The following is a 24539-nucleotide window of genomic DNA, read 5'->3' as shown; positions in this document are numbered from 1 at the left end:
TGCTTTTTCTTTCTATTTTTTTTTTTTGCCTATTTTTTTTTTTGCATGCTTTGTTCTTTGATGCTTTTTCTTGCTTCAAGAATCATTTTTATGATTTTTCAGATTATCAAATAACATGTTTCCTAGTCATCATTCTTTCAAGAGCCAACATATTTAACATTCTTAAACAACAACTTCAAAAGACATATGCACTGTTCAAGCATTCATTCAGAAAACAAGAAGCATTGTCACCTCATCAATATAATTAGGCTAATTCAAGGATAAATTCAAAACACATGTACTTCTTGTTCTTTTGAATTAAAACATTTTTCATTTAAGAGAGGTGATGGATATATAGGACATTCATAACTTTAAGACATAGTTACTAACTACTAATGATCATGTAATGAAGACACAAACATAGATAAGCACTTAACATAGAAAACAAAAAATAGAAGAAATAAGAGCAAGGAATGAATCCACCTTAGTGATGGTGGCGTTTCCTTCTTGAGGGGCCAATGACGTCCTTGAGCTCTTCTATGTCTCTTCTTTGTCTTTGTTGCTCCTCCCTCATTGCTTTTTGATCTTCTCTTATTTCATGAAGGATGATGGAGTGCTCTTGATGTTCCACCCTTAGTTGTTTCTAATAATTGTGTGGAAGAAAATGTATCCCCTGAGGTATCTCAGGGATCTCTTGATTTGCAGTCAAATGTTCTACCACTGAGCTATAGACCCTTGATGGAAGCTTTTGTCTTCCCTTTCCTCTTTCTAGAGGTTTCTCTGGCCTTAGGTGCCATCAATGGTAATGGAAAAACAAAAAGCTTATGCTTTTACCACACCAAACTTATAATGTTGCTCGCCCTCGAGCAAAAGAAGAAAGAATAGAGGAAGAAGAAGAAGATATGGAGGAGATGGAGGGATGTGTGTATTCGGCCATATGGGTGGGATTGGGTGGGAAAGAGATATTGAATTTTGTAGGTAAGTGGGATGCATGGATGTGAGTGGTGAATGGAAAACAAAAGGGATGGTCATGAATGGAGAGAGAGGGTAAGGTAGGTGGGGATCCTGTGGGGTTCACAGATCCTGAGATGATCCTGTGGTGTCCTACAGATCTTAAGGTGATCCTGTGGTGTCCACAGATCCGGAGGTGTCAAGGATTTACATCCCTGCACCCATTAGGCATGTAAAATGCCCTTGCACACAACTCTGGGCGTTCAGCGCCAGGTTGGTGCCCATTTTGGGCGTTCAACGCCCATTTGTTGCCATTTTTAGCGTTGAACGCCAGAACCATGCTTGTTCTGGGCATTCAGCGCCAGAATGCTGCCCATTTTGGGCGTTCAGCGCCAGAACCATGCTCTGTTCTGGCGTTGAACGCCAGGCAGATGCTCCTCCAGGGTGTGATTTTTCTTCTGCTGTTTTTGATTCCGTTTTCAATTTTTATATTCATTTTGTGACTCCTCATGATCATGAACCTATAAATACATATAACTAAGAAAAATATAGTTAGATAAATAAAAATTGGGTTGCCTCCCAACAAGCGCTTCTTTAATGTCAATAGCTTGACAGTGGGCTCTCATGGAGCCTTACAGATGTTCAGAGCATTGTTGAAACTCTCCAACACCAAACTTAGAGTTTGGATATGAGAGTTCAACACCAAACTTAGAGTTTGGTTGTGGCCTCCCAACACCAAACTTAGAGTTTGACTGTGGGGGCTCTGGTTGACTCTGCTTTGAGAGAAGCTTTTTCTGCTTCCTCCCCATGGATGCAGAGAGAGATCCTTGAGTTGTAAACACAAGGTTGTCCTCATTTATTTGAAGGATCAATTCTCCTCTGTCCACATCAATCACAGCTCTTGCTGTGGCTAGGAAATGTCTTCCTAGGATGATGGAATCATCCTCTTCCTTTCCAGTATCCAATACTATGAAATCAGCAGGGATGTAAAGGCCTTCAACCTTTACTAACACGTCCTCTACTTGTCCATAGGCCTGTTTTCTTGAATTGTCTGCCATCTCTAATGAGATTTTAGCAGCTTGCACCCCATAGATTCCCAGTTTCTTTATTACAGAGAGGGGCATGAGGTTTATTCCTGAACCAAGGTCACATAGGGCCCCAAAGATCATGGTGCCTATGGTACAGGGTATTATGAACTTTCCAGGATCCTGTCTCTTCTGAGGCAATGTCAGTTGATCCAGATCACTTAGTTCATTGATGAACAAGGGAGGTTCAACTTCCCAAGTATCAATGCCAAATAATTTGGCATTCAGCTTCATGATTGTACCAAGGAACTTGGCAGCTTGCTCTTCAGTAATATTCTCATTCTCTTCAGAAGAGGAATACTCATCAGAGCTCATGAAGGGCATAAGGAGGTTCAATGGAATCTCTATGGTCTCTAGATGAGCCTCAGAGTCCTTTGGTTCCTCAGAGGGAAGCTCCTTATTGGTCACTGGACGTCCCAGGAGGTCTTCCTCCTTGGGATTCACGTCCTCCACTCCTTCTTTGGGTTCGGCCATGGTGCTTATGTCAATGGCCTTGCACTCTCCTTTTGGATTCTCTTCTGTATTGCTTGGGAGAGTACTAGGAGGGATTTCAGTGATCCTTTTACTCAGCTGGCCCACTTGTGCTTCCAGATTTCTAATGGAAGACCTTGTTTCATTCATGAAACTTACAGTGGCCTTAGATAGATCAGAGACTAAGTTTGCTAAGCTAGATGGATTCTGCTCAGAATTCTCTGTCTGTTGTTGAGTGGATGATGGAAAAGGCTTGCTATTGCTAAACCTGTTTCTTCCACCATTATTAAAGCCTTGTTGAGGATTTTGATCCTTCCATGAGAGATTTGGATGATTTCTCCATGATGAGTTATAGATGTTTCCATAAGGTTCACCTAAGTAATTCACCTCTGCTATTGCAGGGTTCTCAGGATCATAAGCTTCTTCTTCATAAGAAGCCTCTTGAGTACTGTTGGATGCAGCTTGCATTCCATTCAGACTTTGAGAAATCATATTGACTTGCTGAGTCAATATTTTGTTCTGAGCCAATATGGCATTCAGAGTATCAATCTCAAGAACTCCCTTCTTCATAGGCGTCTCATTACTCATAGGATTCCTTTCAGAAGTGTACATGAACTGGTTATTTGCAACCATGTCAATGAGTTCTTGAGCTTCTGCAGGCGTTTTCTTTAGGTGAATGGATCCACCTGCAGAGGTATCCAATGACATCTTAGATAACTCAGACAGACCATCATAGAATATATCCAGGATGGTCCATTCTGAAAGCATGTCAGAAGGACACTTTTTGGTCAACTGTTTGTATCTTTCCCAAGCTTCATAGAGGGATTCACCTTCTTTCTGTCTGAAGGTTTGAACATCCGCTCTAAGCTTGCTCAGCTTTTGAGGAGGAAAGAACTTGGCTAAGAAAGCCGTGACCAGCTTATCCCAAGAGTTCAGGCTATCTTTAGGTTGAGAATCCAACCATATTCTAGCTTCGTCTCTTACAGCAAATGGGAAAAGCATGAGCTTGTAGACTTTAGGATCTACTCCATTAGTCTTAACAGTATCACAGATCTGCAAGAATTCAGTTAAGAACTGAAAAGGATCTTCAGATGGAAGTCCATGAAACTTGCAGTTCTGCTGCATCAGAGAAACTAGCTGAGGTTTCAGCTCAAAATTGTTTGCTCCAACGGCAGGAATGGAGATGCTTCTTCCATGTAAATTGGAATTAGGTGCAGTAAAGTCACCAAGCATCTTCCTTACATTATTATTATTTTCGGCTGCCATCTCCTTTTCCTGTTCGAAAATTTCTGAAAGGTTATCTCTGGATTGTTGTAATTTAGCTTCTCTTAATTTTCTCTTCAGAGTCCTTTCTGGTTCTGGATCTGCCTCAACAAGAATATTCTTGTCCTTGCTCCTGCTCATATGACAAAGAAGAGGGCACAGAAAAAATAATAATAATAGAGACCCTTTATACCACAGTATAGGGATCCCTTTGTGAGTGGAAGAAAAGAGGGGGAGATAAAGAATGTAATGTAATGGAAGAAACACAACTGTGAGGAGGGTTGAGATGTGAGATGAGATGTTAGTAAATGAATAAATAAATAGAATAAGATGGGAGAGGGAGAATTTTCGAAAAATATTTTTGAAAAAGAGTTAGTGAATTTCGAAAATGGTTTTTGAAAAAGGTTAGTAATTTTTGAAAAATTTTGAAATCAAAAATAAAAATAATTAGTTAATTAAAAAGAAATTTTTGAAAAAAGGGGGAAGATATTTTCGAAAATTAGAGAGAGAGAGTTAGTTAGGTAGTTTTGAAAAAGTTAAGAAACAAACAAAAGATTAGTTAGTTAGTTGAAACAAATTTTGAAAAGATAAGAAGTTAGGAGGTTAGAAAAGATATTTTGAAATTAGATTTTTGAAAAAGATAAGATGAGAAGATATTTTTGAAAAGATATGATAGAAATTAGTTTTGAAAAAGATTTGATTTTTAAAATCTCAATTAATGACTTGATTCATAAGAAATCACAAGATATGATTCTAGAACTTAAAGTTTGAATCTTTCTTAACAAGCAAGTAACAAACTTCAAATTTTTGAATCAAAACATTAATTGATTATGTTATTTTCGAAAATTTGATATAAAAATAAGAAAAAGATTTTTGAAAAATATCTTTGGAATTTTCGAAAATAACCAAGAATTTTGAAAAAAATTTGATTTTTGAAAAAGATTTTGAAAAAGATAAGATTTTCAAATTGAAATTTTGATTTGACTCATAACAAAACAACTTGATTTTAAAAATTTTTGAAAAAGTCAATCCAAATTTTCGAATTTGATGAGAGAAAAAGGGAAAGATATTTTTTTTATTTTTTGAATTTTTATGATGAGAGAGAAAAAACAAGAAAAATGATGCAATGCATGAGAATTTTAGATCAAAACATGTGATGCATGCAAGAATGCTATGAATGTCAAGATGAACACCAAGAACACTATGAATGTCAAGATGAACATCATAGACACAATTTTGAAAAATTTTTAATGCAAAGAAAACATGCAAGACACCAAACTTAGAATTCTTTAATGCTTACGCATTAAGAATTCAAGAATGCATATGAAAAACAATAAAAGATACAAAACAAAAAATCATCAAGATCAAACAAGAAGACTTACCAAGAACAACTTGAAGATCATGAAGAACACTATGAATGCATGAGAATTTTCGAAAAATGCAGGATGCACATGCAATTGACACCAAACTTATAACATGACTCAAGACTCAAACAAGAACACAAAAATGTTTTTGATTTTTTTTTTATGATTTTCTAAATTTTTTTGGATTTTTCGAAAATTAATAGAAAAAGAAAAATATAAGGATTCCAAAATTTTTAATATGAATTCCAGGAATCTTGCATTCTTAGTCTAAAGCTTCAGTCCAGAAATTAGACATGGCTCACTAGCAAGCCAAGCTTTCAAAGAAAGCTCCAGTCCAAAACATTAGACATGGCCAATGGCCAGCCAAGCTTCAGCAAGTAATTCAGACATGACACGCCTGACATACTCATTCCCAAAGGAATTAGACATGGCTTTACAGCCAGCCGGCTTCAACATGCTTCATGAAACACTAGAATTCATTCTTAAAAATTTTGAATAAAATTTTTGAAAACATTTTTATATTATTTTCGAAAACAGATGAGAAAATTTTAGAAATATTTTTTTGAAAAATTTTTGAAAATAAAATAAAAGGAAAATTACCTAATCTGAGCAACAAGATGAACCGTTAGTTGTCCAAACTCGAACAATCCCCGGCAACGGCGCCAAAAACTTGGTACGCGGAATCGTGATTACACTTTAATTATGTAAAGTTCATTGCTCTTTCTTTCCCTGGTAATGGCGCCAAAAACATGATGCCAAGACCACGGTTCACAACTCCGTGTAACTGACCAGCAAGTGCACTGGGTCGTCCAAGTAATACCTTACGTGAGTAAGGGTCGAATCCTACGGAGATTGTTGGTATGAAGCAAGCTATGGTCACCTTGTAAATCTTAGTCAGGCGGATATAAAACAGTTATGTGATTTTCGAATATTAAATAATAGAATAGGGATAGAAATACTTATGTAATTCATTAGTGAGAATTTCAGATAAGCGAATGGAGATGCTTTCGTTCCTCTGAACCTCTGCTTTCCTGCTATCTTCATCCAATCAGTCTTACTCCTTTCCATGGCTGGCTTTATGTGATACATCACCACTGTCAATGGCTACTTTTGGTCATCTCTTGGGAAAATGATCCAATGCCCTGTCACGGCACGGCTAATTGTCTGGAGGCATCACCCTTGTCAATGGCTTCATCTTATCCTCTCAGTGAAAATGGTCAACGCACCCTGTCACGGCACGGCTATTCATCTGTCGCAATAAGTTCTTACCAATAACCACGTCCACTGAATAGAAACAGCCCATACAATACAAAATGAGCACCTAGGAAAAAAAGGCCATATGGCAGTCCCTGTATCTTATCTGGCTCTTTAGTAAGTTAGTGAGGAAAGAGTTTCATCTGATCGCTACTGATGAGTAAATGCCGTTGAAGGTAATCCTTTCCTTCTTCTATCTGAGGATATACCATTGAAAAGATAAGATTCTACTTGATCCGTGAACTGACTATTGCTATTGCGGAATGAGCTTCCCTCCTTTCTTCTTTCTTTATACTTAAGTATGCCCTGAAGACAGAATGAACGGATCGAAGACCTATTCTGATCTCCAAATTCACCTATCTCTGCCTTATTCAACTCAGAACTCAAAACAGGTCTTTGGCTTCCTACGCTCTCCTTCAACTAAGAGTGATAGGAAGTGATGCCTAGCTCGACCGAAAGCTAAGGGTTCCCTTTCTACAGCTTATTCCAAGCTCCAAAATACAAGTCATTTTTTTTTGAACACAAGAGAAGATCAATTTCCATTTCTATAAAATGGGATATGATATATAAAAAAAATACAACCAAAAAGCAGTAAGCCTTCCTTCCAACAAGGGTCGGTTTTGGAATGCTTACGGATATGGATGATAGTCGGGATCCCAGGTAGGAGAGCCAGCCAGGCCAGGAGAAAGAGGTAGTCTTTGACTACCCTTCTTTTGGGAGTCGAGTCCTGTTGAGTAGGCCAGGCAGTTCTTAAGATCAGCAACTCGGTGGATAGAGAGCTTGAGCCCAATGGACTTCTTATTGATGAATCTCGCGACCTCTTAGCTAGAGACTGGGAGAGAGGGGAATTTCTGCGTAGATCTTCTCGATCATGCTGGAATAGGATTTACTATCCTTTTGCGTCTATCACTAACACCCTGCAATCGCGAGTTTGGAGCTTGTCACAGTCATTCATTCATTGAATTCTACTCAGAATACCACAGACAAGGTTTAGACTTTCCGGATTCTCTTGAATGCCGCCATCATTCTAGCTTACACCACGAAGATTCTGGTTAGGAGATCTAAGAGATACTCATTCAGTCGAAGGTAGAACGGAAGTGGTTGTCAGGCACGCGTTCATAGGGAATGATGATGATTGTCACGTTCATCACATTCAGATTGAAGTACGAATGAATATCTTAGAAGCGAAACAAGATGAATTGAATAGAAAACAGTAGTACTTTGCATTAATCTTTGAGGAACAGCAGAGCTCCACACCTTAATCTATGGAGTGTAGAAACTCTACCGTTTGAAAATACATAAGTGATAGGTCCAGGCATGGCCGTGTGGCCAGCCCCCATGGTCTAAGAACAATGCGTTCAAAGATGTCTAATACAATAGTAAAATGTCCTATTTATAATAAACTAGTCACTAGGGTTTACATGAGTAAGTAATTGATGCATAAATTCACTTTCGGGGCCCACTTGGTGTGTGCTTGGGCTGAGCTTTAACTTTCCACGTGTAGAGGTCCTTCTTGGAGTTGAACGCCAGCTTTTGTGCCAGTTTGGGCGTTCAACTCTGGTTTTGGCTCCTTTTCTGGCGCTGGACGCCAGATTTGGGCAGAAAGCTGGCGTTGAACGCCAGTTTGCATCGTCTATTCTTGGCCAAAGTATGGATTATTATATATTTCTGGAAAGCCCTGGATGTCTACTTTCCAATGCAATTAGAAGCGCGCCATTTCGAGTTCTGTAGCTCCAAAAAATCCACTTTGAGTGCAGGGAGGTCAGAATCCAGCAGCATCAGCAGTCCTTCTTCAACCTCTGAATCTTATTTTTGCTCAGGTCCCTCAATTTCAGCCAGAAAATACCTGAAATCACAGAAAAACACACAAACTCATAGTAAAGTCCAGAAATGTAAATTTAACATAAAATCTATTAAAAACATCCCTAAAAGTAACTAGATTCTACTAAAAATATACTAAAAACAATGCCAAAAAGCGTATAAATTATCCGCTCATCAGTGAGCTAAATGAAACGATGGCCTCAATCATATAAATTCATGAATACACAAAATAATGGACATAAAGAATCAAACAAATCAAAGATCACAATCATAGGAAGAGAATAATGCACACAAGAAGGAAAAATAAGTTGTTATAAGATGTAACCACACCATTAGGCTCAAATCTCACAAGCTTGTGTTCTTAGCTCAAAACATGTTCCACAATATATATAATTCAAGCAAGTTTAATGGAAAGTTTTCACTCAAATCAATTGAGGTGCCCTATAGATAATTTTCTTGAAAATTTTCATTATTTTGACTAAGCTTATTATGTATATATATGCAAAAATAAGAAAATGAAACAAAAATCCTAAAAGACCTAAAATGAAATGCAAAAGTGTTGAGATTAGAAACTTGTCACCCAAAATCACCGACCGGTCGGACGACCTCCCCACACTTAAAAGTTTGCACCGTCCTCGGTGCATTCGAAGATGAGCAAGGGGTACGGCGACTTTCCGAGTTGCTACCTTCAGCTGGTAGATCAACCATTTGCTGCGTGTTTTTCTTCCGCTTCCATTTTCGCTTGTGGTGCATTAATCATGAAAAACAAAAATATAACACCATAAAATGAGAAAATACAAAAGCAAGGAAGCATACATTGTCGGAATGAGGTAATAATCACTAGAATTGAGTAAGTGAATTAGTGTGACATTAATCACAAAAGGAAATGTGAGTCCTAAATTAGGCACCTTTTAGAACACACATTATCTTAAAAAGCGATGTCACAAAAGAAGCATGCACTTCACTTATCCTAGTGTGCTTGAGATGCTTTAAGTAAACTTGTGAGGTAAAACAAGCATTAAAGAAGCATGAAGGCATTCAAGCTATAAGCATATGGATGCATATGATCATGAAATACAATGCATTAAGATAAATGCACACCATCCAATGTCAAGAGATTGCCTAATCAAAGAATAGGGTTCAAATCACATGGTGGCCAAATCATGCAATTCAAAAGGATTTAAAAGCTTGAAGGCAATGTCATGTACTTGGTTATTCACAAAGGTAAGCAAGAAGAACTCAAAACCAAGTAGCAAAATATGACCTCAACAATAGAATCCAACAAAGATTATAAACATAATGATGTTAAGATAACATCCCTTTTTAATACTCAGCAGCAATTAATGGTAAACAAGAATAACAATCCAACACTTACAATAAAAAAGAGAAAATGAAATGAAAACTAACTAAAACTAACTAATCAACTAACTAACTAACTAATTAGTTAACTAAAATAAATGGTCATCAATGGTGTTTGGGTGTGTTGGATGAGGGGTAGAAGAAGGGAAGAAGAAAGGAGGAGGAAAGAAATGGAAAGAGGATAAGAAAAGAAATGTGTTGAAAGAAGGACATCCACGCGTATCCGCGCATGGCGCGCGCGCGCGGATGGTGGTGCAATGGACGCGATGCATACGCGTACATGGCGCGTCCGCGTCGATGGCTTATTTCGAGAGTGGCGCGTACGCGTCATGTGCGCGTATGCGTGAGTTGGTTTGTGCCTCGGGCAAAGTGCGCGCTCAACACTTGCACAACTCTCGGGTCAATGTATGGAGGAATGAAAATTTGGCATCCACGCGTACGCGTACATGGTGCGTGTGCGTGGATAGGTGAAAATGCTTGATGCACACGTACGCGTGCAGTGCGCGTACGCGTGGATGGTGCTCTTTTTTTCAAAATTTTTTCTATGTTTTTGCACAAATCCAAGCATTCCAAACCTCCAAACAGCTACCAAAACACCATAAAACCTTATTTAACATACTAAACTACCAAATATACTCAACAAATTAACCAAAAACATGAATTTAAACTAATTACCAATATGTACAAAAAGAGAAAATGAAAAGAAGTTACCATGGTGGGGTGTCTCCCACTAGCACTTTTGTTTATTGTCCTTAAGTTGGACTTATAGGGAGCTCCTCTCAAGGTGGATTGTGGTTGAAGCTATATTGGAACATCCACCAATGCTTGAATCTCTAATAAGCTCCATTCTTCAAAAATAGTAACTCCAAGCCTTGATGGAGTTCTTCACAAACCATGGGCTCCCAAAGTTGATCCTCATGTATGTCGGGATCACATATCTTGTTTCTACACGCATCTTTGAGTTGATTATCATTATTCCATTTGGGTGGCATAATCTTGGGATTCTCATTTAAGCAACCAAACAACATCCTAGACCCAAGCAATCTAGTTCTACACCAACCATTGCAATCAAGCTTTGAACGTGTAGCTATCATGAGCTTAGAATGATGTTTCCAACCACTAACCATCTCCTTTTTGCTCTTAAAGCCACAAATATGTCTAAGTTGACCATCCGTCTCAAGCAAACCATATTCAAGGGAAATAATAAAGCTTAAGTATAAGGAATTTACCCACTTGAATGAAAGAATGGATGGTGATGGCTTGGGGAGAGGTATCTCCAATGTGCTTGCAAGCTCTACTCCCTTATGTTCTTCCTTGTCAACCTTCACCTCTTCACAAATTTCTTCACTTTTAATCCTTTATTCATCATTTTCATCTAACTCTTCTCCATCACTCAAATTATAAATGGGAGGTTGAGAGAAATCTACCTCCACATTGATTTCCATCTCATTGGGAGAAGATTCTTCAAATTCAAAGGATTCACCACCAAGAAGGTTGGATGCATGATCTTCATCACCACGGGAATTCAATTCTTGCTTCATTCCTTCCAAGTCTTCATTCAAAAATTATTTTGGAGGTTGTGCACTATCCTCCTCAACATCAAATTCAATCTTTTTGGAGAGGTTCTCTTCAATTCTAGGTTCCCAAGGAGGTTTCGCATCTCCTAAGTCTTCAACCACTTCTTCCTCTTCTTCAATGATCATAGGCTCCTCCAATTGCTCTAATACAAAATAACATCCCTCATTTTCCACCGAGTTTCCAATCTCTCCTTCATGCTATGCTTTTTAATTGATTCTCCACATGTGACCATGCGAGTGGTTTGAGTGCTCAAATATTGGGAGACTAAAATGCTTACTACCTTAGTCAAGGTAGCCACAAATTCTATCGTCTCCCTTTTCATTTCTCCTTGCCCTTGAAGTATAAGGCTAAGGGTTTCATCCTTGGAGGATTGGGGTGGATAGGGGGATTCATTGTCTTGGAGAAAGGATTCATAATAGAAAAGTGGTTCTTCTTGGTAAGGATGTGGTAGTGTGTATTGAGGTGGTTCTTGGGAGTAGTAATCTTGGCATGGTGGTTCCATGTATGGCTCATATGGTTCACAAGGTGGTTGGTATGGTGGATATGAGTCAAGGTCATATGGAGGTGTTTGGTGAAAATAGGCTTGTGAGTATGGTTGAGGTTCATGTTGAGGATATGATTCATAGGCATATGGTGGTGGTTCTTGAAAGTCACAAAGGGATTCACCATAGCCATTAGATTGATATGCATCATAGAATGGCTCTTATTCATAGTGCATTGGTGGAGGTTGTTGCCATGAAGATTGATCATATGTATATGGCTCCTCCCACCTTTGATTGTCCCATCCTTGATACACATCTTCATTGTTGCCCTCATTTCCTACAACATAGTGAGAACCAAACTCATAGCCAAAATGAGAATTCATGATAGCAAGAGAAAAGGAAAATAAAATCAAATAAGAAACAAGAAAATTAAATCCTAAAACTAGCAAAGACTAACAAAGAAACAAAAGGTAAACCTATTTACAATATTCACATATATACAATAACCAATAACATAACACCATTGCAATTCCCCGGCAACGCCGCTATTTTGATGATTTGGACTTTTGTGTGGTTTAGAATTTCACAAATAAAGCTCGTTGCAAGTATAGTTTCTAAACCAACAATAGTCCTTTCATACAAAAGATTGTTTGTCACAAGTACAAACCCCTAAAATTTATAGACCGAAGTATTGAACCTCGGGTCGTTCTCCCTAGGAATTACAATAAAGTGTCTTGTTATTGGTTATGGAGTATGTTTTGGGGTTTTTGGGATAATAGACATGAAAAATAAATGGCAATGAAAATAAACTAACAACTAGAAAGCTCTTGGCAAAGTTGTGAGAATTAGAAGTCCTATCCTAGTTATCCTCCTCAATTATGACCACAATTATCCATTGCTACCATTTAGTTAACCTCTAACTATGGAGGAAAGTCAAGTGGATGAATCAACTTGATTCCACAAGTCCTAGCCAACTCCCAAGGGAAAGACTAGCTTTAGTGGTATCCAAACCAATTAGCAACTTCTAATTATCAATCAACAAAGGCATTAGATAACTCAAGCGTCACTAATTACTCTACCAAAGCCAAGAGGAACAAAATCTACACAAAAATCCAACCAAGCATTTCATCAAACACTTGGAAGGCATAAAAGGAAAACATAGTAAAATTGCATGAAAGTAAATCTACAATACTCAATTGCAAGGAATTAAACAACAACAAATCAAATCAACAATAAAGGAACATGAATCGTAAATTGCATTGAAATGAAAATAGAAGAAACAAAAGTGCATGAACATAAAAGTAGAGAATTACAAGAATTAATGCTAAACTAGAGAGAAGAAATGTAGAAGAAGAATTACAAAAGGAAAAGTAAATCAAAGCATGAAATTAACCTAGATCTAACCTACTCCTAATTCTAGAGAGAAGAGAGAGCTTCTCTCTCTAGAAACTAACTAAAAGCATGTTAAAACTAAAATAAAACTAAACTAATGGCTAGATTTCTCATCCCTCTTCAATCCTTGGTTTAAATAGCATTAGAAATGAATTGGATTGGGCCCACAAGGCTTTAGAATTCGCTGGCCACTAATTTGCTTTTAATGAATCATGTGCAAATCGGCGCGTGCGCGCCCCTCTAAACGTGATGCAACTATAGAAAATCTTATCATTTCGAAGCCCCAGATGTTAGCTTTCCAATGCAACTAGAACTGCATTATTTGGACCTCTGTAGCTCAAGTTATGGTCGATTAAGTGCGAAGAGGTCGGCTTGACAGCTTTTGCGATTCCTTCATTTCTTCATGAGTTCTCCATTTTTACATGCCTTTCCTTCATTCCCTTGATCCAATCTTTGCCTCCTAAATCTGAAATCACTTAACAAACACATCATGGCATCTAATGGAATCAGGGTGAATTAAATTTAGCTATTTTAAGTCCTAAAAGCATGTTTTCACTCTTAAGCACAATTAAAGGAGAAGTTATAAAACCATGCTATTTCATTGAATAAATGTGGGAAAAGATGATAAAACCCTCTAAATTCAACACAAGATAAACCCTACAAATGGGGTTTATCAATTCACCTGACTAAGTCCAACTTGACAACCATTGCTTGCTCAGTCTGACATTCCTCGTGGGATCGACCCTCACTCACCTGAGGCATTACTTGGATGACCCGGTGTATTTGCCGGTTAAGCTGTGGGCGTTCTCAGTCCTGGACCACGAAGCCAGCCCTGCATTGAACGCATCATCACCTGCATTCAACACACCAAACCATGCGTCTAATGCAGCCAGTTTCTGCATTTAACGCAGCTGGTCCATGGGTTTATGCAACCTCTCTTACTTTCAATGCAACCTCCAGTAGTTGACTAGCCTTCCTTGCATTCAACACACAAGCCATGCATCTAACGCAGCTCATGGGCCAACTCCCAGGGCATCCCAAATTGTTCACTAATTTCTCCAAACTTTAAGCACTTAATTTGATGATCTAAAATTAAGCACAAGCCGATGATTTCAAGCCTTGATTGCCAATTATAAAGAGAACCACCAATAGCTTAACTTGAGAGGGAAAACCATATGAGAAGATTTAATTAGCTTAGATTTGATTCTATTTCCTTTGATTTATTTTTTAATTTTGAATTTTAGGTTTAGGGTTAGCTTTTAAAAAGTGTGAGAGACACACATGTGATGAGCGGATAATTTATACGCTTTTTGGCATTGTTTTTAGTATGTTTTTAGTAGGATCTAGTTACTTTTAGGGATGTTTTCATTAGTTTTTATGTTAAATTCACATTTCTGGACTTTACTATGAGTTTGTGTGTTTTTCTGGAATTTCAGGTATTTTCTGGCTGAAATTGAGGGACTTGAGCAGAAATCAGATTCAGAGGTTGAAGAAGGACTGCTGATGCTGTTGGATTCTGACCTCCCTGCACTAAAAGTGGATTTTCTGGAGCTACAGAACTTGAAATGGGGCGCTTCCAATTGCGTTAAAAAGTAGACATCCAGGGCTTTCCAGCAATATATAATAGTCCATACTTTGGCCAAGAATAGACGATGTAAACTGGCGTTCAACGCCAGCTCTCTGCCCAATTCTGGCGTCCAGCGCCAGAAAAGGATCCAAAACCAGAGTTGAACGCCAGAAATGGATCAAAACCTGGTGTTCAACTCCACAAATAGCCTCTGCACGTGGAAAGTTAAAGCTCAGCCCAAGCACACACCAAGTGGGCCCCAGAAGTGAATTTATGCATCAATTACTTACTCATGTAAACCCTAGTAGCTAGTTTATTATAAATAGGACCTTTTACTATTGTATTTGACATCTTTGGATCCTGGATTGTATTCTGATCCTGTTATCATGTTTTAGGGGGCTGGCCATCTCGGCCATGCCTGGACCTTTCACTTATGTAATTTTAACGGTAGAGTTTCTACACTCCATGGATTAAGGTGTGGAGCTCTGCTGTTCCTCAAAGATTAATGCAAAGTACTACTATTTTCTATTCAATTCTTCTTATTTCGCTTCCAAGATATTCATTCGCACTACAATCTGAATGTGATGAACGTGACAATCATCATCATTCCCTATGAACGCGTGCCTGACAACCACTTCCGTTCTACATTAGAATTGAATGAGTATCTCTTAGATCTCTTAATCGGAATCTTCATGGCGTAAGCTAGAATGATGGCGGCATTCAAGAGAATCCGGAAGGTCTAAACCTTGTCTGTGGTATTCCGAGTAGGATTCAATGAATGAATGACTGTGACGAGCTCCAAACTCGCGATTGCAGGGCGTTAGTGACAGACGCAAAAGGATAGTAAATCCTATTCCAGCATGATCGAGAACCGACAGATGAATAGCCGTGCCGTGACAGGGTGCGTTGACCATTTTCACTGAGAGGATAAGATGAAGCCATTGACAAGGGTGATGCCTCCAGACGATTAGCCGTGCCGTGACAGGGCATTGGATCATTTTCCCGAGAGATGACCGAAAGTAGCCATTGACAGTGGTGATGTATCACATAAAGCCAGCCATGGAAAGGAGTAAGACGGATTGGATGAAGATAGCAGGAAAGCAGAGGTTCAGAGGAACGAAAGCATCTCCATTCGCTTATCTGAAATTCTCACCAATAAATTACATAAGTATTTCTATCCCTATTCTATTAATTATTATTCGAAAACACCATTATCAATTTATATCTGCCTAACTGAGATTTGCAAGGTGACCATAGCTTGCTTCATACCAACAATCTCCGTGGGATTCGACCCTTACTCACGTAAGGTATTACTTGGACGACCCAGTGCACTTGCTGGTCAGTTACACGGAGTTGTGAACCGTGGTTTTGGCATCAAGTTTTTGGCGCCATTTCCAGGGAAAGAAAGAGCAATGAACTTTACATAATTAAAGTGTAATCACGATTCCGCGTACCAAGTTTTTTGAGAGCAATGAACTTTACATAATTAAAGTGTAATCATGATTCCGCGTACCAAGTTTTTTGGCGCCGTTGCCGGGGAAGAGTGTTTATGGGGTTATATGAAAGAGAGTGGTGAGAAGAAGTGAGTGGGGGTAGGTGGGGATCCTGTGGGGTCCACAGATCCTGAGGTGTTCAAGGATTTACATCCCTGCACCCATTAGGCATGTAAAAATGCCTTTGCACACAACTCTGGGCGTTCAGCGCCAGGTTGGTGGCCATTTTGGGCGTTCAACGCCCATTTGTGTGCCATTTCTGGCGTTGAACGCCAGAACCATGCCTGTTCTGGCGTTCAGCGCCCGGAAGCTGCCCATTTTGGGCGTTCAGCGCCAGAACCATGCTCTGTTCTGGCGCTGAACGCCAGACAGATGCTCCTCCAGGGTGTGATTTTTCTTCTGCTATTTTTGATTCCGTTTTCAATTTTTATATTTATTTTGTGACTCCACATGATCATGAACCTATAAAGACATATAATTAAGAAAAATATAGTTAGATAAATAAAAATTGGGTTGCCTCCCAACAAGCGCTTCTTTAATGTCAATAGCTTGACAGTGGGCTCTCATGGAGCCTCACAGATGTTCAGAGCATTGTTGAAACTCTCCAACACCAAACTTAGAGTTTGGATATGGGAGTTCAACACCAAACTTAGAGTTTAGTTGTGGCCTCCCAACACCAAACTTAGAGTTTGACTGTGGGGGCTTGGGTTGACTCTGCTTTGAGAGAAGCTTTTCATGCTTCCTCTCCATGGTTACAGAGGGAGATCCTTGAGTTTTAAACACAAGGGAGTCCTCATTCCATTGAAGGACTAGTTCACCTCTGTCAACATCAATCACAGCTCTTGCTGTGGCCAGGAAAGGTCTTCCTAGGATGATGGATTCATCCTCTTCCTTTCCAGTATCCAGGACTATGAAATCAGCAGGGATGTAAAGGCCTTCAACCTTTACTAATACGTCCTCTACTTGTCCATATGCCTGTTTTCTTGAATTATCTGCCATCTCTAATGAGATTCTAGCAGCTTGCACCCCATAGATTCCCAGTTTCTCTATTACAGAGAGGGGCATGAGGTTTATTCCTGAACCAAGGTCACACAGAGCCTTAAAGATCATGGTGCCTATGGTACAAGGTATTATGAACTTCCCAGGATCCTGTCTCTTCTGAGGCAATGTCAGTTGATCCAGATCACTTAGTTCATTGATGAACAAGGGAGGTTCAACTTCCCAAGTATCAATGCCAAATAATTTGGCATTCAGCTTCATCATTGCACCAAGAAACTTGGCAGTTTGCTCTTCAGTAACATCCTCATTCTCTTCAGAAGAGGAATACTCATCAGAGCTCATGAAGGGCATAAGGAGGTTCAATGGAATCTCTATGGTCTCTAGATGAGTCTCAGATTCCTTTGGTTCCTCAGAGGGAAGCTCCTTATTGGTCACTGGACGTCCCAGGAGGTCTTCCTCCTTGGGATTCACGTCCTCCTCTCCCTCATTGGGTTCGGCCATTTTGCTTATGTCAATGGCCTTGCACTCTCCTTTTGGATTCTCTTCTGTATTGCTTGGGAGAGTACTGGGAGGGATTTCAGTGATCCTTTTACTCAGCTGGCCCACTTGTGCTTCCAAATTTCTAATGGAAGACCTTGTTTCATTCATGAAGCTCACAGTGGCCTTGGATAGATCAGAGACTAGATTTGCTAAATTAGAAGCATTTTGTTCAGAGTTCTCTGTCTGTTGCTGAGTGGATGATGGAAAAGGTTTATTATTGTTAAACCTGTTTCTTCCACCATTATTAAAGCCTTGTTGAGGCTTTTGATCCTTCCATGAGAAATTTGGATGATTTCTTCATGATGAGTTATAGGTGTTTCCATAAGGTTCACCTAAGTAATTCACCTCTGCTATTGTAGGGTTCTCAGGATCATAAGCTTCTTCTTCATAAGAAGCCTCTTGAGTACTGTTGGATGCAGCTTGTATTCCATTCAGACTCTGAGAAATCATATTGACTTGCTGAGTCAATATTTTGTTCTGAGCCAATATGGCATTCAGAGTATCAACTTCAAGAACTCCCTTCTTCATAGACGTCCCATTATTCACAGGATTCCTTTCAGAAGTGTACATGAACTGGTTATTAGCAACCATGTCAATGAGTTCTTGAGCTTCTGCAGGCGTTTTCTTTAAGTGAATGGATCCACCTGCAGAGGTGTCCAATGACATCTTAGATAACTCAGACAGACCATCATAGAATATATCCAGGATGGTCCATTCTGAAAGCATGTCAGAGGGACACTTTTTGGTCAACTGTTTGTATCTTTCCCAAGCTTCATAGAGGGATTCACCTTCTTTCTGTCTGAAGGTTTGAACATCAGCTCTAAGCTTGCTCAGCTTTTGAGGAGGAAAGTACTTGGCTAAGAAAGCCGCGACCAGCTTATCCCAAGAGTTCAGGCTGTCTTTGGGTTGAGAATCCAACCATAATCTAGCTCTGTCTCTTACAGCAAAAGAGAAAAGCATGAGCCTGTAGACTTCAGGATCTACTCCATTAGTCTTAACAGTATCACATATCTGCAAGAATTCAGTTAAGAACTGAAAAGGATCTTCAGATGGAAGTCCATGAAACTTGCAGTTCTGCTGCATCAGAGAAACTAATTGAGGTTTCAGCTCAAAGTTGTTTGCTCCAATGGCAGGAATGGAGATGCTTCTTCCATGAAAATTGGAATTAGGTGGAGTAAAGTCACCAAGCATCCTCCTTGCATTATTATTATTTTCGGCTGCCATCTCCTCTTCCTGTTCGAAAATTTCTGAAAGGTTATCTCTGAATTGTTGTAATTTAGCTTCTCTTAGTTTTCTCTTCAGAGTCCTCTCAGGTTCTGGATCTGCTTTAACAAGAATATTCCTGTCCTTGCTCCTGCTCATATGACAAAGAAGAGGGCACAGAAAAAAAAGATAATAATAATATAGATCCTTTATACCACAGTATAGAGGTCCTTGTGTTAGTAGAAGAAAAGAAGAAGACAAAGAATGTAATGTAATGGAAGAAACACAACTTTGAGAAGGGTAGAGATATGAGATGAGAGGTTAGTAGATGAATAAATAAATAGAGTAAGATGGGAGAGGGAGAATTTTCGAAAATAATTTTTGAAAAAGGGTTAGTGATTTTCGAAAATAGTTTTTTGAAAAAGGTTAGTAATTTTCGAAAATTAAGATTTAAAAATTAAAATAATTAGTAAATTAAAAAGAAATTTTGAAAAAGGGGAAGATATTTTTGAAAATTAGAGGGAGAGAGTTAGTTAGGTGGTTTTGAAAAAGATAAGAAACAAACAAAAAGTTAGTTAGTTAGTTGAAATAAATTTTGAAAAGATAAGAAGTTAGGAAGTTAGAAAAGATATTTTGAAATCAAATTTTTGAAAAAGATAAGATAAGAAGATATTTTTGAAAAGATATCATAGAAATTAGTTTTTGAAAAAAGATTTGATTTTTAAAATCACAATTAATGACTTGATTCATAAGAAATCACAAGATATGATTCTAGAACTCAAAGTTTGAATCTTTCTTAACAAGCAAGTAACAAACTTGAAATTTTTGAATCAAAACATTAATTGTTATTGTTATTTTCGAAAATTTGGTATAAAATTAAGAAAAAGATTTTTGAAAGATATTTTTGGAATTTTCGAAAATAACTAAGAATTTTGAAAAAGATTTTGAAAAAGATGAGATTTTCAAATTGAAAATTTGATTTGACTCGTAAGAAACAACTTGATTTTTAAAATTTTTGAAAAAGTCAATTCAAATTTTCGAATTTGATGAGAGAAAAATGGAAAGATATTTTTTTTTTGAATTTTTAATGATGAGAGAGAAAAACACTAAAAAGATGCAATGCATGAAATTTTTAGATCAAAACATGTGATGCATGCAAGAATGCTATGAATGTCAAGATGAACACCAAGAACACTATGAAGATCATGATGAACATCAAGAACATATTTTTGAAAAAATTTTAATGCAAAGAAAACATGCAAGACACCAAACTTAGAATTCTTTAATGCTTAGACACTAAGAATTCAAGAATGCATATGAAAAACAAGAAAAGACACAAAACATGTAAATGCAAAGATCAAACAAGAAGACTTACCAAGAACAACTTGAAGATCATGAAGAACACTATGAATGCATGAGAATTTTCGAAAAATGCAAGATGCACATGCAATTGACACCAAACTTATAACATGACTCAAGACTCAAACAAGAACACAAAATATTTTTGATTTTTATGATTTTATGATTTTTTTGTATTTTCTTTTAATTTTTTTCGAAAATTATTGTGAAAAATAAAAATAAGGATTCCAAAATTTTTAATATGAATTCCAGGAATCTTGCCATGTTAGTCTTAAAGCTCCAATCAAAGGGTCAGGCATGGCTTAGTAGCCAGCCAAGCTTTAATAAAAATATGAGTGTAATTCAGACATGACAAGCCTAACATGCCCTATACAGAAGAATTGGGCATGACTCCATTGAGGTAATTAGTTGAAGACCAATCCCAAAGCAGTTTGGGTATGGCTTTACAGCCAGATAGGCTTCAACATGCTTCATGAAACACTAGAATTCATTCTTAAAAATTCTGAAGAAAAATAATATTTTTGAAAACATTTTTTTTTTCGAAAACAATTGAGAAATTTTTGAAAAGTTTTTGAAAAATTTTTAAAAGGAAAACAAAAAGAAAATTACCTAATCTGAGCAACAGGATGAACCGTTAGTTGTCCAAACTCAAACAATCCCCGGCAATGGCGCCAAAAAACTTGGTGCGCAGAAATTGTGATTACACTTTGATTATGTAAAATTCATCGCTCTTTCTTTCCCTGGTAATGGTGCCAAAAACATGATGCCAATACCATGGTTCACAACTTCGCACAACTAACCAGCAAGTGCACTGGGTCGTCCAAGTAATACCTTACGTGAGTAAGGGTCGAATCCCACGGAGATTGTTGGTATGAAGCAAGCTATGGTCACCTTGCAAATCTCAGTTAGGCAGATATAAATTGATAATGGTGTTTTCAAATAATAATTAATAGAATAGGGATAGAAATACTTATGTAATTCATTGGTGAGAATTTCAGATAAGCGAATGGAGATGCTTTCGTTCCCCTGAACCTCTGCTTTCCTGCTATCTTCATCCAATCCGTCTTACTCCTTTCCATGGCTGACTTTATGTGATACATCACCACTGCCAATGGCTACTTTCGGTCATCTCTCGGGAAAATGATCCAATGCCCTGTCATGGCACGGCTAATCGTCTGGAGGCATCACCCTTGTCAATGGCTTCATCTTATCCTCTCAGTGAAAATGGTCAACGCACCCTGTCACGGCACGGCTATTCATCTGTCGCTTCTCGATCATGCTGGAATAGGATTTACTATCCTTTTGCGTCTGTCACTAACGCCCTGCAATCGCGAGTTTGGAGCTCCTCACATTCATTCAATCATTGAATCCTACTCGGAATACCACAGACAAGGTTTAGACCTTCCGGATTCTCTTGAATGCCGCCATCATTCTAGCTTACGCCACGAAGATTACGATTAAGAGATCTAAGAGATACTCATTCAATTCTAATGTAGAACGGAAGTGGTTGTCAGGCACGCGTTCATAGGGAATGATGATGATTATCACGTTCATCACATTCAGATTGAAGTGCGAATGAATATCTTGGAAGCGAAATAAAAAGAATTGAATAGAAAACAGTAGTACTTTGCATTAATCTTTGAGGAACAGCAGAGCTCCACAACTTAATCCATGGAGTGTAGAAACTTTACCGTTAAAATTACATAAGTGAAAGGTCCAGGCACGGCCGAGATGGCCAGCCCCCTAAAACGTGATCACAGGATCAGAATACAATCCAGGATCCAAAGATGTCAAATACAATAGTAAAAGGTCCTATTTATAATAAACTAGCTACTAGGGTTTACATGAGTAAGTAATTGATGCATAAATTCACTTATGGGGCCCACTTGGTGTGTGCTTGGGCTGAGCTTTAACTTTCCACGTGCAGAGGCCATTTGTGGAGTTGAACGCCAGGTTTTGATCCATTTCTGGCGTTCAACTCTGGTTTTGGATCCTTTTCTGGCGCTGGACGCCAGAATTGGGCAGAGAGCTGGTGTTGAACGCCAGTTTACGTCGTTTATTCTTGGCCAAAGTATAGACTATTATATATTGCTGGAAAGCCCTGGATGTCTACTTTCCAACGAAATTGAAAGCGCGCCCTTTAGAGTTCTGTAACTCCAGAAAATCCACTTTGAGTGCAGGGAGGTCAGAATCCAACAGCATCAGCAGTCCTTCTTCAACCTCTGAATCTGATTTCTGCTCAGGTCCCTCAATTTCAGCCAGAAAATACCTGAAATCACAGAAAAACACACAAACTCATAGTAAAGTCCAGAAATGTGAATTTAACATAAAAACTAATGAAAACATCCCTAAAAGTAACTAGATCCTACTAAAAACATACTAAAAACAATGCCAAAAAGCGTATAAATTATCCGCTCATCACAACACCAAACTTAAATTGTTGCTTGTCCCCAAGCAACTGAAAATCAAATAGGATAAAAAGAAGAGAATATACTATAAATTCCAAACTATCAGTGAAACATAGCTTCAATCATATGAGCGGGACTTATAGCTTTTTGCCTCTTGAATAGTTTTGGCATCTCACTTTATCCATTGAAGTTTAGAATGATTGGCATCTATAGGAACTCAGAGTTCAGATAGTGTTATTGACTCTCCTAGTTCAGTATGTTGATTCTTGAACACAGCTTCTTTATGAGTCTTGGCCGTGGCCCTAAGCACTTTGTTTTCCAGTATTACCACCAGATACATAAATGCCACAGACACATAATTGGGTGAACCTTTTCAGATTGTGACTCAGCTTTGCTAAAGTCCCCAATTAGAGGTGTCCAGGGTTCTTAAGTACACTCTCTCTTTTTTTTTTTTGCTTTGGATCTTGACTTTAACCGCTCAGTCTCAAGTTTTCACTTGACACCTACACGCCACAAGCACATGGTTAGGGACAGCTTGTTTTAGCCGCTTAGACCAGGATTTTATTCCTTTAGGCCCTCCTATCCACTGATGCTCAAAGCCTTGGGATCCTTTTTATTTCCCTTGCCTTTTGGTTTTAAGGGTTATTGACTTTTTCTGCTTGCTTTTTCTCTCTTTTTTTTTCTAATTTTTTTTTCGCCTATTTTTTTTTCTGCAAGCTTTGTTCTTTGCTTCTTTTTCTTGCTTCAAGAATCATTTTTATGATTTTTCAGATTATCAAATAACATGTCTCCTTGTCATCATTCTTTCAAGAGCCAACATATTTAACATTCTTAAACAACAACTTCAAAAGACATATGCACTGTTCAAGCATTCCTTCAGAAAACAAGAAGCATTGTCACCACATCAATATAATTAAACTAAGTTCAAGGATAAATTCGAAACTCATGTACTTCTTGTTCTTTTGAATTAAAACATTTTTCATTTAAGAGAGGTGATGGATTCATAGGACATTCATAACTTTAAGACATAGTTACTAACTACTAATGATCATGTAATGAAGACACAAACATAGATAAGCACATAAAATAGAAAACGCAAAACAGAGGAAATAAGAACAAGGAATGAATCCACCTTAGTGATGGTGGCGTTTCCTTCTTGAGGAACCAATGATGTCCTTGAGCTCTTCTATGTCTCTTCCTTGTCTTTGTTGCTCCTCCCTCATTTCTTTTTGATCTTCTCTAATTTCATGAAGCATGATGGAGTGCTCTTGATGTTCCACCCTTAGTTGTCCCATATTGGAACCCAATTCTCCTAGGGAGGTGTTGATTTGCTCCCAACAGTTTTGTGGAGGAAAGTGCATTTGAGGCATCTCCGGGATCTCATAGTGATGAGCTTCATACGCCTCTTGAGCTCCATGAGTGGGCTCTCTTGCTTGCTCCATCTTTTTCTTAGTGATGGGCTTGTCCTCTTTAATGAGGATATCTCCCTCTATGTCAATCCCAGCTGAATTGCATAGGTGGCAAATGAGGTGAGGAAAGGCTAACCTTGCCATAGTGGAAGACTTGTCAGCCACCTTGTAGAGTTCTTGAGGTATAATCTCATGAACTTCCACCTCTTCTCCAATCATGATGCTATGGATCATGATGGCCCGGTCTATAGTAACTTCAGACCGGTTGCTAGTGGGAATGATTGAGCATTGAATGAACTCCAACCATCCTCTAGCTATAGGCTTGAGGTCCAATCTTCTTAGTTGAACCGGCTTGCCTTTGGAGTCAATCTTCCATTGAGCTCCTTCCACGCATATGTCCATAAGGACTTGGTCCAACCTTTGATTAAAGTTGACCCTTCTAGTGTAGGGGCGTTCATCTCCTTGCATCATGGGCAAGTTAAACGCCAACCTCACATTCTCCGGACTAAAATCTAAGTATTTCCCCCGAACCATTGTAACATAGTTCTTTGGATCCGGGTTC

The 24539-nt window shown here is 38.5% G+C and overlaps 2 non-coding genes across 2 annotated transcripts; both read left to right on the top strand.

The window, feature by feature from the left end:
• The first annotated feature begins 3248 nt into the window (after nucleotides 1-3248).
• On the top strand, nucleotides 3249-3356 carry LOC112768103 (small nucleolar RNA R71). Its single transcript, XR_003185542.1, has one exon. It is a non-coding gene; the product is annotated as a small nucleolar RNA R71 (small nucleolar RNA).
• A 14962-nt stretch (nucleotides 3357-18318) lies between these two features.
• Nucleotides 18319-18426, top strand: LOC112768013 (small nucleolar RNA R71). Its single transcript, XR_003185453.1, has one exon. It is a non-coding gene; the product is annotated as a small nucleolar RNA R71 (small nucleolar RNA).
• The last annotated feature ends 6113 nt before the right edge of the window (nucleotides 18427-24539 follow it).

Source organism: Arachis hypogaea, chromosome 17 (assembly GCF_003086295.3).
Source record: "Arachis hypogaea cultivar Tifrunner chromosome 17, arahy.Tifrunner.gnm2.J5K5, whole genome shotgun sequence".
NCBI classification, from domain to species: Eukaryota; Viridiplantae; Streptophyta; class Magnoliopsida; order Fabales; family Fabaceae; genus Arachis; species Arachis hypogaea.
The sequence above is the reverse complement of the archived record's forward strand: the minus strand, read 5'-3'. Positions and strand labels throughout refer to the sequence as shown.